Below are 15,449 nucleotides of genomic sequence, written 5' to 3'. Positions count from 1 at the left end.
CTCATGCTCCTGAATGAAGAGGAAGCAATGAATCTTGAAAAGCATTTTAATAGTTCACTTGGAAGGCTTCAACATCCTATATATTTGATTGCTGGTGAGATGTTTAACATGTTACCAAGCTGAGTTAGTGATTACAATTATTTTAACGAGAGAGTCTCTGTGCTGTTGATAGCTCTGCTGTGGATGGAGAGCTGTCTCTGGAAAGGTGCAGGAATTTCTGTTTCTTGGAGCTGAGATAATGGGCATCATGCCTTGCTATCAGGAATGCTTGCTGCTGACTTCCATGCCTAAAGATGGAAACTTAAACACGTTATGTAGACATATATAATTTTTAATCTTTTGGTTTCATTTCCTACTTTTCCCCCTAAACTGCGATTTTCCTGTTGTTTCCATGAAGGAGAAGATCTGTGGACTCATGGAGCACTGGCTTGGGGAAGAAGGGTAAGGCAAATCGATGTGGCCAACAGTTGTGCAGTTTATCTATGGGGGCCATTCAAGTCCACTGCAGTTTGCTATTAAAGGCTTTCACTTGTGACTTAGACCTGCCCAGTCTGACAGCAGGACACTGCTGTAGCAAATGGTATCAGAACAGAAAGATTTAAAACTGTGCAGCTTTCCTTGGAAAAGTGACTCCAGAAAGGCTTCTTTGATACAAATCAATTTAGTACATTTTAGGAAGAAATTTTTTTACTGTGGGGGTAGTGAGATACTGGAACATGTTGCCCAGAGAAGCTGTGGATGCTGCATCTCTGGAAGTGTTTAGGGACAGGCTGGATGGGACTCTGAGCAACCTTGTCTAGTGGGAGGTGTGCCTGCCCATGGCAGGGGAGTTGGGGACTAGATGATCTTTAAGGTTCAGTCCAACCCCTTAACATTCTATGATTCTGTGATTATGTAGTGTCTCCAGAAGTATTAAATTTTAGTAGTGGGTACCTAGGAGCACTTTTCAATGAGGAAATGGCTATTTGTGTTTTAATAAGGAAGGAGGCCATTGTTTTCAACAGTGTTTAGACTTTAAGCAAAGCTTCAGAATTTAGTAAGAACCATGCCTCTCAGACATCAGGAGAAGTTTCTGGAGTGGATGGTAGAAGAAATGGGGATTAAAGTGAGAGGGTTTTTTTGTTGTTTTTTTTTTTTTCTCTCTAGTGCTGTGTCCTAGGAAACCCCTAACCCAGCCCTTCACCTGCACTTCTGGGCTTCACAGTATATGCTTGTCATCACAATCCAATGATTTCTTTAAAATACTGGTTGTTCTCTATTTGTATAACTGCAGCAGAGAGTTCAGATTTTTTTGCTTTATTTTTCTCTTTTCTGATTGACGATGTCTCCACAGGAAACTTTAAGAAAATTTTGCTCTGTGCTGTCTCACAGTGAGTTGAAAAAGAAACATCAAAATTGGGTTTTCTTCATCTTAACCATTTATGTATTTATGGACTTATTTGAACATGCACCTTAGAAGCCTTGTGCCAGTCTGGAGCACTGTGAGGGAGCCAGAATGAATTGCCCTCTTAGGCTGGGTTTACAGATGATTCGCTTTGCCAGAGCAGTGCAAGCAGCTGAGTACTGTGCCTTAGCTTTCCTTTTACCTTCTGGCCTTCAGGTTCAAGTTGTTGATTGGACCTCCCTTCCATTTCTCTGTCTACATCCAGCACAATTTCCCATTGTTTCCTTGCACTGACCCATTTGCCAGGTTTCTCTGTCTTGTTCTTCTCATGTTATCCTCTTCCTACTCTGTGGTTATTCTTTAAGAGAATTTTTTTTAGGAACTGTGAGTTTGTTTGGCCATGAATTTTCAACAGCCAAGAGAGGCTGTCCTCTCCTGCAAGTACATTTCACACTCAGAAGGGCTGATTCGTTGCAGAGTTATGAGCAGGATTAAATCTACAACTTCTAAAAAAATTAAAAAAAAAAAAAAATCCCTGCATTAACCCTTTCTCAGAATTTTGTGAGAGCAGTCAACAGTGATGATAGGCAGAGGGTTTCTACACTGTAATTCAATGAGAAGCAGTAGAAGATTCTTCCCAGAATGTCCACCCAAAGGTCAGTAAACCAGGAGCTAATACAATCATGAATGGTAGGAAATTAGTCATTTGTAGCAGACCTTCACATTTATCATTAAATCTCTCTGATTCTACCACTGACCTTTCAAAATCAATAAACCAGGCCGCCTGAAACAAGGAAGTTTCCCATAAAAGGAAGAAAATGGATCTTGTTTGGACCTTCTGTCTGCTAGTTTTTTTCTGAAACAGTAAGTCACATTTGTAGCTCCCCTTTTTCAAACCCCAAGTGTTCAAAATGCATTACTCACTAATGGAAGATGATTTTCTTCTTAATTTGTCATCTGATTTCTGGAGTTTATGAGTTGTGTAGAAAGAAATACTGAAATATATTTTTAAGGAGACATTCTTTGTTCTTCCTGGCAACTGAGTTACAAAGTTGAGTCAAACTCAGTGTGAAATCAATTGCAGATCTAACTAGATTTTTTTAAAAAGATTAGAAAGCTACAGCTAATGGAAGGTAAGTTATTTCTTATTTTGTTTTGGTGAACAAAACAGGGTGTGTGTTTCTTGCTGGTATAATAGAATCAAACGTTAAAAGTAGTAAAGTTAATAAAAATTAACTTTAATTAATCAAAAAGGAGTATTCCAGATAAAGATACTGTTGAAACTATTTGTAATCTATTTCTATGTTTATTACCTAAAGAATATTATTGACCAGCTTGAAGCATTTATTTCTTGAGCATTGCACTTTGGCAGTGCGTTGTCCTTATTTCTTCAATATGCAAAATGTAAATGAATAACTCTCTGTATCCAAATGCTGAATATCACCTTTCATTTTATGTATGTACAGATTATTTTTATGTAGTTCTTTTTATGTGTCAGTATGCATTGGCATGTTTTTTCTTTTTTTCCCCCATAACAAAATACAGTCAGAATCTATTTGGCTACCAAAAGCAAAAGAGAAGAACTTGATGAAAGTAGTTTTGTTTTTCAGGTCTGTCTGTCTCTAACAGATGTCCTCAAACAAAAGTTTCTGAGCTAGAATTACTTAAATTTTGAGGTTTTTTAAGTTCCTTAGAAAATTAATCACATGTCTAAAGATCAGGTCTGACTTTGATAGCCCCCTAAATTCTTAGGACACACAGTGTCAAAATACCCATACTGTGCACACATATCCACCGATATAAACTAGGGATTTTTGAGTGACAGTAATATAATGCGTTTGATACAGGGAATGGAATGGAAATATCACTTAGTAATGTACACACTGAATTCCAGCTTCCACAAAAATAGCTTCAGGAAGCCTGGTGTTTGAAAACACAATATATTTAACCAAGTGTCATTGAGTAATAAGGCAAAGGGACAAATTTCAAGATCTACGCTAACACAAAGTCAATAAATGCATGTGCAGTCCAAAGATGTGACAGACACATATATTGTACAAAAAGGATTTCTCGGACAGATTCTGTCAATATAAATATATTCTGTCGACATACATGTGCCTTGTCATGCTGCCTTGTCATAATTGCTGTCTCAAGAGCTTTAATTATCTCTTTAAACCATCGGTATTTACATTTGGTTTGTCTCATGGTCCTTCATTGCTAATGTGTCACAATCTTTTTTTTTCCCATGTGGGGGTGACAACTGGTCACTCTTCATTAATAAAATGACAAGTCTCTTATCCATGTTGTAGTCACAATAGGCTTTAGAAAGTTAAACTTCAAGAGATTAAATTCCCTCTGTGGTTATCCTACAGAACACACACTTCAACAGGAAATGCTTACACATCCTTGTTTCTCTTCTGCCAAGAAGAAAATTTCCCAAGACTAAGTAAAGTTGTTGGGATGAAAACAAGAATATGAATCCTGTAATGAAACAGTGACATGTATTGTCAATTTTTCTAAACTCTAATAAGGAAAAATATATTCCTGTGAACATTATCGGTCACATAAATGACAGGATAAATATATAAGGTCTTCTCAGGCTGTATTTTAGATACTCTTCATGAAATCCAGCATTAGCCCTGAACTTCCGAGAATCACAGAATAATCGAGGTTGGAAAGGACTCTGGAGATCCTCCTGTCCAACCCTCTTGCTCAGCCCACAGGAGGTTGCCCCAGAGTGTGTCTAGGCAGGTTTTGAGTAATGCTAAGGAAAGAAATACAATTTGGTCAGACTCGTGTTCATAAGTGGAGGTCACTCTCTTGTTCTTTCCATTAAAATTGGTGAGTGTTAAAGATAGGTAGCACTAAGGCACGAGAACAACATGAGTGAAACAAATCTGAATATAGTGTCGATTCAGGGTTCCCTGATTTCTTTCTCGTTAATGTATTTCTTTTCCTTTCTTGAGTGCAACAATAGAATTTTCTGTATGATGAACCACAAATTGCTGGTGCCAGTTTACCTGGAAATTGTGATACTGGAGACCTGCCTCAAAATCTGATGAGAGTGACAGCAATGATGGTGCCTCCATCTAAAGACAGCAATCAGTGATGGTGTCTATCTATCTAAAATTGTATGCTGCCCTAAACAAGGAATATAATCAACAGAGTATAATCCAAAGCCTTTTTCCAACAGGTAGAAAGACTGTCCAGGTCTGCTAATTTTTTAACAGGAGTCATAGAAATTTTCGTTTTGGAAGGTGGTATTTTCAAAGTGTGGAGACAGAGACCATAGTTCCTTGGTATGCCTGGAACATGAGAGCACTTAAGCCCAAGTGGCTTTGTCAAACAAGTGACAAAGCCGGTATTTCATGGATCAAGGTGGTGAAAAGCAGTGCACGAGTAGCTGTGGCACATGCAGCCTTTCCCTTGGAAGCCAAGTGGTAGCACGTGAGGTGACAGTAGCTGTGAACTTGTCACCAGGGCAGGTTCTACACCTGTTCTCCAAAGTCCTGCTTTTGTGCCCTTGTCAGGCTTAGCTTCATTTCAGCCAAAAAGAGCAATGGCTGGAATGAAGGTGTGCCACTGGACAGTCCAACCATCCCTGCACTGGGATGACAGACCTTTCTCTAAATATATGGTTATGGGACTAGACAAATACTAAGCAAGAATTTTGGAGTTCCTGCATTTTAGTAAGGTCATAAGGGGAGTGTGAATACCTAGGCATATGTCTCAAGCTGCTCACACATTGCCCATCTGAATGTGAAACTTGGGATATCCCTGTCCTAGGATAAGACTGACACACAAGCTTAGGGCATGGGTTTTGTAGAGGTTATGTGCTTGAGCTGACTCCTTCAGCACGAGTCTTGGGACTTGCATGGCTTGGACACCGTAGGGTGACAGGAGACACAGCCTGGCACTGAAGCCATGGCCCTTGGCTGTGCAGCTACCAGGGCACGAACCAGTTGCTTACAGGGCTGGTTTGGGTTTGCCTACAGCAGATTGCAGTCACTGCAAAGTAAGCATTGCCCAAGGCAATGAACCGCTCCTGCAAATTTTATTATTCTTTAATGGCTTTTATCAGAAAGGGAGCGTTTAGGCCTAAAAAGAGGATAAGTACGGAAGAAAACCACCACCTCTGTCCAATGGGACCACTTAGAATGAGGATTAGTCATAAAACTTAACAAATGCTGGAGACATTTACAACTCTCTTCTAATGTAATGGCACCTATACCAAATACTTATATTAAATTGCAAATTTTATGTTCCATAATGCTATGCACAATAAATTAGCAAAGCCTGTATCAATCTCGATGTGAATATGAAGACAAACCCGAAAAATCATGTTTGTTGTTAAGGATAAATAAAGTAAAACACTTTATTGCTCAGTGACAAAAGATTATAAAATACCTTACAAAAATAAAGCATATCTATGGTCCATAAGAACAAAAGGATTGTCTGATTATAGAAAAGACCTAAAATTCAGGAGGGGAAAAAAAAGAGGTTTAATGCTATATGGTACTTAATACTATTTGGTATTAAATTTTAATTTATTCCAGTAAGAATGAAATAAAAAACTTTAAGGAAATCGATTCCTAGATTAAAAAAAGAAAGTGTCTTTTGAAGGTTAGTACTGTTATAGTGAAAATTGGTTGCTTATTTCATAGGAAAATGTAGCAGTTAGTCTTCTGTATGCATTCAGAGTTGTTTTCACAAATTTTGAGATTACAAATACTTCTTTCTCTTCTCGAATTTGACTCAAGTCATGACTAGTAACCAACCTTTACTATTGGAAGGAAATAAATACAATTACATAAAGTTTTTCATCCTGATTGATCACAAGGGATTGCACAAAATGCAGGAAAACAATAATTCAGATTTGGCTGTGCTGCCTTCAGGCCATGTAGTAATGCAAGAGAGTGTGTGGAGTGAACGTATGTCTACATGTATGGATCTATATGTATTTTTTTTAACTACAGGGGAAAAAAAGTCAGATTCTAAATCCCTAAAACTGGTTGTTAAATTCCTTCAACACAAATAGAAGACATCTGGATATCCCTTTTTTCTCTGAACAGTTTCTAATGCCACAGATGTGAGTAAATATTGGTATAATTAATTTCCATAACCTTTTAAACATGTAGTAATTTTCTACTAAAAAAAATGAAACAGGGAAATTGTGCTTTAGAAACTTACATAATTCAATATTGTAAAGATTAACCAACCCTGAAGTAGTATAATAAATGGGAGACAAGAGATGTTCAGGATATAAATGCATGACCTTTGGAAATAAATAAATAAATAAATAAATAAAGCATGGGATTGTCAGTTGTAGTTGACTGTGGTTAGATTTTCATTGGAGGCAGCAAAACATTGATTCAATAAAACATCATTCAGCAAACTGTCCTTTTTCAGCAAGGCACATAAATATTTGCCTAACTTGTTTAAATCCCACAGAGCTCAGTTCTATGCTGAATCAGGCAGTGGGGAAAATGATGCTGAAGGTGAAGCAAGGTACAAATTTCTGATCTCACTAGTTCCTTGCTTCCTCTTTCAACCTTTGGTACTCTCTTAAATCCAACTGAATGCCACTCCTTTTTCCTATATAAAAAGTATTTCAATCCTCTGAAGCAAGCGTATGGTGAGGCAGGTGTCTGCATATCTGGACCCGCTGCTAGACTGGAATTCTTTGTGCCTGCCAAGGGGAAGGAGAGGGAAAAAACAACTCAGAATGAAAAAACTCACACTGCTTAATACTGATTACCCATGGTTGTTTTGCTATATTTATTTTGTTGCATTAACTGAGTTTTGATTCTTTTTGGATGATACTGATATATTTCTGTACTCATAAAAGTGTACAGAAGTACAGTTAGCTTGAAAACTTGTCTTTGTTCCTAAAGAGTTCGTTTCAGTGTCTGGCCAAAGTTAAAGGTTGGCAGAAGAGGATGACAACTCCTTTTGGATGACTGGAAATTTTGCTAAAAGGAGCATTAATTTCCTCTGACTTTGCATTTGATAAGCGTTTGATCTCTGGGTGGAGCTAATCCATTGCTTGAGGGGAGACTTCACAGCAAAACCTGGCTGGGTTTGCTCCTTGAGCAGTAAAGCAAAGCAGGATTGGCCTTAGCATCCAGCAGGCCAGCAAAAGCAAAGATGATGTCCCAGGTCTGGTCTGGGCAGCAGCAGTTCTGTCTCAGTTGGAGGCATCTGGTTAGATCTGGATACCAAGAGCACTGGCTGGGGTGATGAGTAAAACTGGTGGAGGCTGTAGCAGATCTAAGACTTGCAGAGAAAATAGTTGTGCTGTGGAACAGTGTGCGTGACTCCTGCCCTGGTTCACAACTACATGAGCAAATAAAAAGGAATTACTACTATTTATTTTCATTTCCAAGAAAATTTCAAAACTCCCTTTTATTTCTGTTCCTAACTTCCTATCACTTTCACTGTTATCTGGGAATTATATTAAAATATTGATAGCCCTGGGAAAAATATAACCTAAGAGATGTGTCTGTTTTGATAGGATAACCATGGTTGGTAACCACAGTTGGTGATTAGATTATATTAGACCACGACTTTGTGCTCAGATATAATTCACTCTTTGGTGATGGATCATCTTCTGGAAACCACATAGGTCATATAAAACACCTGAGAAGGCTTCCAATAGCAGCCCAAATTTTCTAAAAAGGAAAATCACTAGAAATTAGTAGTTTGTCCTTACAGAGAAAAATAAAAAGACAAATAGAAGAAAGTGGTGAAGGTGCAAAGTTAACACAGTTTTGTTACGAAAACTAAAATTTCCTGTAAAAAACGGAAAATTATTCTTGATAGAGATAATATATAAATAAGGATAGCTACACTCTTTCAAAATAGTCCTCCAGAAAATCACTGCTGCCTACCAGACAAAACAGTAGAAGCTGTTCCAACATGTACAAAAAGGCTCCTCATGACAGTGCCCATTAGCAAAAGGCTAAACATGTATTCACGGGTGAGGAAAGAAATGCTTCTTATACAACTGGCAAAAAAAAAAAACGCTAAAAAGGATTGGTGAGTCTTTTGGGTCCTAACATAACAAAAGTGAAGCAAGAAAAAGGTTTTGAAACTTCATCTGAAGACATCCCAGTAACAGAAGCTCATGGGTTGGCAGCAACCTCTCTAACCAGATCAGTAGTAGAGCTTCTGACACATTAATGAAATTTGTTGCAAATACTCTTTAAGTAAAAGCTGAATTGCCACAGCACAGGGTTTTATGGTAATGGAGGCTGAATAATGAGAAAATGGAGAGTTGTCATCTAATCATGAAGATCCCTCCCCTTTGAACATAAAATGCATAAAATATCTGAAATATTAATATAATTGTACAAGGTCCTGAAAATCACAATGAAAATATTTTATGAGTATCCTTAGTGTGCCTGTGACCTATAGAGATCATTAATTTGAAGCCTAATAGCCTACCTGATACTGTACAGCTTCCACAACCTGATTTGGCAGAATTGTATTATATGTATAATATTGTTAATAATGTATAACATAATAGAATGCCACATGGTATTATAAAAAACAGGAGAAGAAGATAATTATCAGTATTAAAATATGCCAGTAAGAGATCAAAGAATATGAATGTTATATGGACAAATGAAAGTCTGATGATGCACTAATTTTCTTTTCAAGGAAACATTGCACCACTGGAAAAAAATGGACACAATTCCCATAGCTTTTGTCTTTATTTAAAAAAAAAAAAAGGAAAAAAGTCAGTATGTAGAGAATTAGAGACTCAGTGCAGTAAATTTTTCTCACTTAAAAATATAATTTAAATGATTAGAAAGCACTGTAATTTTTTTCAGATCGAGGATACTTGATTGTCCTTATCATCTGTACTTTTCTGCATCCCTGCCTGATATACCTCCTTATCACTTAACAACCTAATCAATCACTAGACTTTCCTCTACATTTTAAGCACTGCAGAGGAGTGTCTTTCCATAGCAAGAAAGGTGGCAATGTGTTGCCCTTACTCTGAATCACCTCTGCTCACTTTATCATCTACATCCCAAAGCTTAAAATAAAGCAATTATATCTTAGAACTCAACGGCTCCTCTAAGAATTGCACGAGTAATATTTATTAAATGTTCACTTTATTAGGATTAAGATTGTCTGTAGTTGTAGAAATCTTCTGCAGGAAAAAAAAAGTAATTAAAAAGAATGAACTGAAAATGATATATTGCAGCAGTTTGCATAGGCAGGACATTGCCTCTAGTGGATCAGGGCTTCACTTAACTGTGTGGGGAGTGGGACGAGAGAGGAACACAGAAATCCTTACCTGACTTATCCTGACAAACCAAGCCTGGCTTAATCTGCCAGCGCATTTTTGAACTGCTCAATGAGACACAGTGCTCTGACATCGCCTATCCCAAAGTGCACAAATGACTCCTGTTTTTCAGCATCTTCACCTTCCTCCTTTCTCTTTTTTTCTGCTTGTTGGATCAGAAGCACTTTATTAAGCACTTTAGGCTGAATGGTGTGGAGCCCTCCAATCTTCTGCTGCCCTCTGGTTTTGAGGGCAAAGGTGATACATAAGAACAAACAATATGGTGACGCTATCAGGACTTTCTATTCTTTTTCTACCAAAATATCTGATTTTAAAATGAAACTATGCATATGCAGGATTCCACTGAGAAATATATCACTGCTTTCTTTAGATTTCATGCAGGGATACTGGTGGCTCTGCTTTAGATTCAACAACGTATATAAAAAAAAGAAAACATGTAACTTACCATTTTTGGAAGAGATCTTTTTGCTGTATGGACGCCTCAGTGTTACCACAGTGATATTTGAATGTAGAAGATTTGCTGGTGCTGATAGAGAATTGCTGAGAAAATTTCCATAAGAGAAAAATTAGGGGTCCCAGTTATAGACTCAGGGTGGACTAAAGGATGTAAGGTCACCAAAGCATTTGGTCTGAAAATCCAGATGTTTTTTCCAGAAAGGTAAGAAATCTAAATTGTTTGGTATATTTATTAGGAACTACTTACATGCCTTTCCTTTCTCACTACATACTTGATGAAATTATGAATACCCTATCAGAAGAATGTAAAAAGTATTCCTGCTCTATTCCACTTCTACCTTCTGCTTCACAGACCTTAGACCTTGCTCCTGAAGTTTGTGTGACTGACTTTTGTAAAATGCTCTGGGAAATTACCTGAGCTAAATCTCTGTGAATGCCTATACTCCCTTAAATCTCTTCTCTCTCATTTTGTTGCTGCTGCTGTTTACAAAGAAGAGTATCTGAAAGAACAGAAAATTTTGCATGACTTTGCGATAATAGAAAGAAACTGTGTTTTTATATTGAACTATTAAACACGTTTGTGTTCACATTCACAGGCTTTTCTAAAGAGTATTTGATGCCATGCAAAAACCAATCCCCGAAACATGTAGTATGAAAATAATTTATTTGATATCACATTTATTTGAAGAGTAAAGTTAATAAGAACAGACTTTCTTTTTCTTCTGTGTAGGCACAATGCTTGTCCTAGTAGAATCTGCACTTCTCTTTCTATGACACCAATGTAAATAAAAAAGTAAATTCTATTGATAATACAGCAATATCTGTGAATGAAAGCCCAAGTGAAAAGTGTGAGTGTGATACAAATACCTGGTGAGAAATAGTCCTGACTTGGAAGGGCATAGAATTTAAATAAACAAAGCTGACCAGGTGGGAAAGAGGAGATAGACAGATAGACATGGAGGTGTAAAATATCCTGCCTAGTGTCACAAACAAAATCAGTGGCTGAAAACAGATCCCATGTCATTGAATTACATTGCCTACCTTAGTGGTACTTGTGTAAACGTTAACTGACTCTTGAAGAATATGTGGATATTCAGGTTTGACTCAAAAATTAGTAGTGGATATGTGTGCTCAGCCATCTCTCTAAAAGGCTGAGCTGACTTTGAGACTCCAGGTAACTGCAGTGGTCATCAAAGCAAGCATCTCTTTAGCCATTAATAACAGAAATATCGACATGAGGACAGAAATAACAAGGGTGTTTCTCTAGGAACTACTGTTTTGGAAAGTGATTTCTGTACCTGTTAATCTATGCGAACTGATAGGGTGAATCAACCTACTTGACTGGTATTTCATCACACACGTAATCTGATAATGTTTTGGAATCTGGTTAAGTGTCCATTTTTTTTTTTGCTATATATTGCTTGGAAAAGCACACATTTCTCATGTGTGCTCTGCACTATGAAGGTAGGGAGCTATGAAGTTTCTGGAGGACATATCAGAAACGTTCTCTTTAGAGGATTTATCTCCATGAGAAGTGAAGCTTTGTTTCAACACGATCAGTTCCCCACCATCAAAGTAGAAGAGAGAATCTTGGCTGCTCTTTGGTAAGTGCTAATTAAGAAAGGACTCTGCTCCCTCCGACAGATCAGTGCTGAGCTACTGCAATGACATCGATTGTGCATTTGTAATCAAGACTCAAAGGCTACCATAGGATTAGGTGCAAAATCAAAAAGTGTTATTGAAAAAGAAAACCTGCTGAATCTAGCAACTGTAAAGTACTCTAATCTACAACATATAAATTTAACAAAGACTTAAATGACAACAAAGAGAGAAATCAGGGAAACTTTCAGAGCTCCATCAAGGGCATGTACCCATATTTAGACCATATAGATGTTTCTGTAAGCCCATATGTTGGATATGTAAGCCATTTTGGTAAGTTACAATTTCTAATTTTGTGAATTTAATCTACCAGTAATCTACGCATTTGAATGCCATTCTCAATCGTAACGTTTTATCCACAGATTACAACTGGATGGTCGTAATTTGGCAGCTATTTTCCTTCATGCTATTGGCAGCTAAATACAAAACACTGATGTTCTGATGGTTTCTATTTTCATTTCTCATTTCAGATTTAGCCTTTTGCTAATACTGCTCTCTGTGCAGAAAATATGTGTGTGCCTTCATGCTATTTTGAAACACCACTTGTCTTCCTTTATGTTCAATTACTTTATAGTGACCCCAAAAATTACCTAATGTTGAGGGAGAATGCAAAATGGAGGCAGATTTAAATTTCTCAGTTCTGCAAAGCCCTGTCTTGACAAACCAATTTATTTTCTGTCCAGCCAACAGCTTGTCTGTTTTATTTATTTTTTTTTTCTGTTCTCTAATTGGTTGTATGTTCAAATTCAGCAAATGCCTATATTTAGAGTTAGGTGTAATCAGCAGGACTCCCTTCATTCTTAGCTTTGAACACATGTAAGGATTTCCTGGAGGAAGGATTTTAAATATTCTTTTAATTGCATTTTCCAAAGTTTTACCTCCTCCTTTATGCTTCTCATAAGAATTGTAAGGAAACATAATTTACTGCTTTCTTCATATTCTGAAATATTTCACCTAGGATTTGTGTAAAAAAGCATGTCTTACACTCCTTCCTCTGATATTGACCTGATACACTCTTAGGTGCTGCTGTTTTCATTAAATTCAGGAAAAATAATAGTTGCTAAACAAACTTTGTTATTGCCCTACTGTAAAAATACAAGTAAACATCATCCTAGAGTAATATTTGTTTTTACAGTCTCAAACTGGAAGCTTAAATGATTGTGAGTGCAGGATTTCATCAATAATATTAATGGAAATAATTTAACTCATATATATCCTTTTGAATACTATAGATCTATCAGTCTAAAAGATGTGAGGCACGTATACAAGTTGACAAAAATGCTGCACCGTGCCCCTAGAACTGGGGTCACTCTTTATGACTGAATTGAAAATGTCCTTTATGGGGTAATTTGTGTGCTCACTAACATCAAACACCACGTTTTGCATACACTTGCATTATTTGATCCGAGGGTAGAATTTTCCTCCAAATTTCCTCTCTTACAACACTTGCAGTATTTGTGCCCACGGCCACCTCACACCAGCTACAGACTGGACCTCTTGACTTGTAGAAGTTAGAGATGGAAGAGATCTATTATGTCCTTTACTCCATTCCTCTGCTCATGTGAAATTGTTCTGTACAATCTTTTTGAGAAGATACTGCAAAGTATAATCCTGCCTAGGCAGGGGGATGGACAGATGACCTACCAGGTCCTTCCCATCTGAAATATCTCTCATGTTATGACTAACTTCACTGTCCTTCTTATCTCCCACTTACAAAATGCAGGGACCAGGCATCTTCATGGGAACTGCTCATGCCATAGGCTCTTGCTGCTGCAGTTGTCACTCTCTCTTTCAAGCTCCCTCCCCGCTGTAAGCTGTCATGCTTGAATTTCTTTTTCCACAAAATGTTGAAGCTCCTGTCTGTTATGGGTGCATGGTGAAGTGTGACTTGTATTGCTGGGCCAGTATATTTTTCTAGTTTTTGCTATTTCTCTCTGGAAAGGCTTCCTTTTTGCTTCTGCTATCATCTACTGTAAGAGCTGAAGCAGAGCAGTGCATGATAGCTTTCATTCTGAAACACACAGATAACATCAATGAAAGGATGTTAAGTCATCTACATAATTAAATCGCAATTGGCCTTAGCCATTACTCATTATAGTGTAGCTTTTTGTCATTCTGTTTGATGCTAAAGGATGTTCAGCTGCTTGTAATTGATAGAGAGGTTTAATCTGCAGTGGTTTCTCTGTAATGAGCCAAGCATGAAGCTATTTTTTATGTTAAAAAGGCTAAAAGACCCTTGTTTGGGAGTAGGCATGGGGACAATGCTTGGGGTTCCTCAAATTCCCCAAGTATAAAAATCAGCTTTTCTTCTGTATTAGTTGATTTTCATAAAGTGTTAGTTGAGCAAAGATTGCTTTTGCTTCAGATGTAAAAATGCAGGCCTATTCACAACAGTTGAATCACACTGAAGCTATCAGAATAATATGTTTCTAATCTAGGGGCTCAGAATAGCAGAGGGCTAGAAAAAAGTACTGAAAATTTTGCCAGAAATTAATCAGGAAAGAGCTTTCCTTAGTCTCTAAATGAGGCTTCTGCAATTTGTAGAACAAAATGGATGCATTTGAAGAGTAATAAGTGGATTATGTCATGCAATTGGGTTTTGTGAAATTTTAGCAAAATCCATAAATATCAGGTTTGAGGGGAAGTCAACAAGAGAGCTTTGAAGATGGCTCCTTTTTTCATTATTATTTTATAATAATATCTCTAACATATTTATGACCATGGCTGGAAATAGCGTTATAATTCACATTATCTTAGTTAAGTCAGCAGAAGAAGAAATGTGCAGCTAACTACAATGTAGGGTTCTGATCTGCTGTCTTTGAATAAACATTTGCAGTGCTTTAAAGTACCACCCAGCTGTTTGTCACAGCTCTATTACTGACAATTCTTGCCTCTGTGGCAGGAGCAGCAGAAATAGGTGATATTTACTTGCAACTCAGACCCTCCACTTCACCATCTGCAACGTAAGTGTGAATCCACCTTCATCTGTGGAATAATCTAATACTCTGAGTTGCTGTAGCTTAGGCAGAGGCAAAGCTTTTGTTTCGCCAGCTCCAGAACTGTGGCAGAGCAGTAGATATGACAGCTGGAGCATAACTAGCAAGAGATAGTCAATGAGCCCTAAGCCAGATGAAAGACAGAAGAACCTTTAGGCCAATGCTAATGATCATCAGCTATCCAGGAGGCAGAATATCAATAAAAACTTAAAAGCACTCCTTTTTCTCCTTTAAAAATTAACCCTGCACCAATGGTGAAGAATTCCTCTGAGATAAATATGTCAAGGTATTGGGAGGCTCGAAAAGTACAGGAAATAGCAGAAGGAGAGCAAAACCTGAGAGAAAAACAAAAAATGAAGCTACAAATCAAAGCAAAGACAAAACCACAAACAAAGGCCCCAAACAGACAAATAAACAAAAAAACCTAAGCTTCTTCTTCCTGAGCAGTGAGGTTGGTCAGAAAACAGTCCTTAGAAACTAATATTTAGCTAAATTCATGGCCTATTTTAGTTTGAAGAGAGCTCTGGTGGCTCTGGTCTGTGTCACTGCTCAGAGCATGTGTTGGCAGATCATGTTGCTGAGGTTGGATCTTGAGCACCTCTCTGACAGCCTGCTGCAGTCTGTGGCTGCCCTTGTT

The 15,449-nt window shown here is 37.6% G+C and overlaps 1 long non-coding RNA gene across 2 annotated transcripts in view; it reads left to right on the top strand.

Moving 5' to 3' along the window:
• The window catches only part of LOC116443182, a 215,048-nt gene that overhangs the window by 82,132 nt on the left and 117,467 nt on the right, over positions 1-15,449 (top strand). The window contains exon 3 of one of the 2 annotated variants that reach the window (XR_004239769.1): positions 398-441. This is a non-coding gene — a long non-coding RNA (uncharacterized LOC116443182). Of the gene's footprint in view, positions 1-397; positions 442-9,649; positions 10,360-15,449 lie in introns of those variants that run through there. The other variant, XR_004239770.1, reaches the window with a different exon arrangement.

This window comes from Corvus moneduloides, chromosome 4 (genome assembly GCF_009650955.1).
Source record: "Corvus moneduloides isolate bCorMon1 chromosome 4, bCorMon1.pri, whole genome shotgun sequence".
Taxonomy (NCBI): Eukaryota; Metazoa; Chordata; class Aves; order Passeriformes; family Corvidae; genus Corvus; species Corvus moneduloides.
The sequence above is the reverse complement of the archived record's forward strand: the minus strand, read 5'-3'. Positions and strand labels throughout refer to the sequence as shown.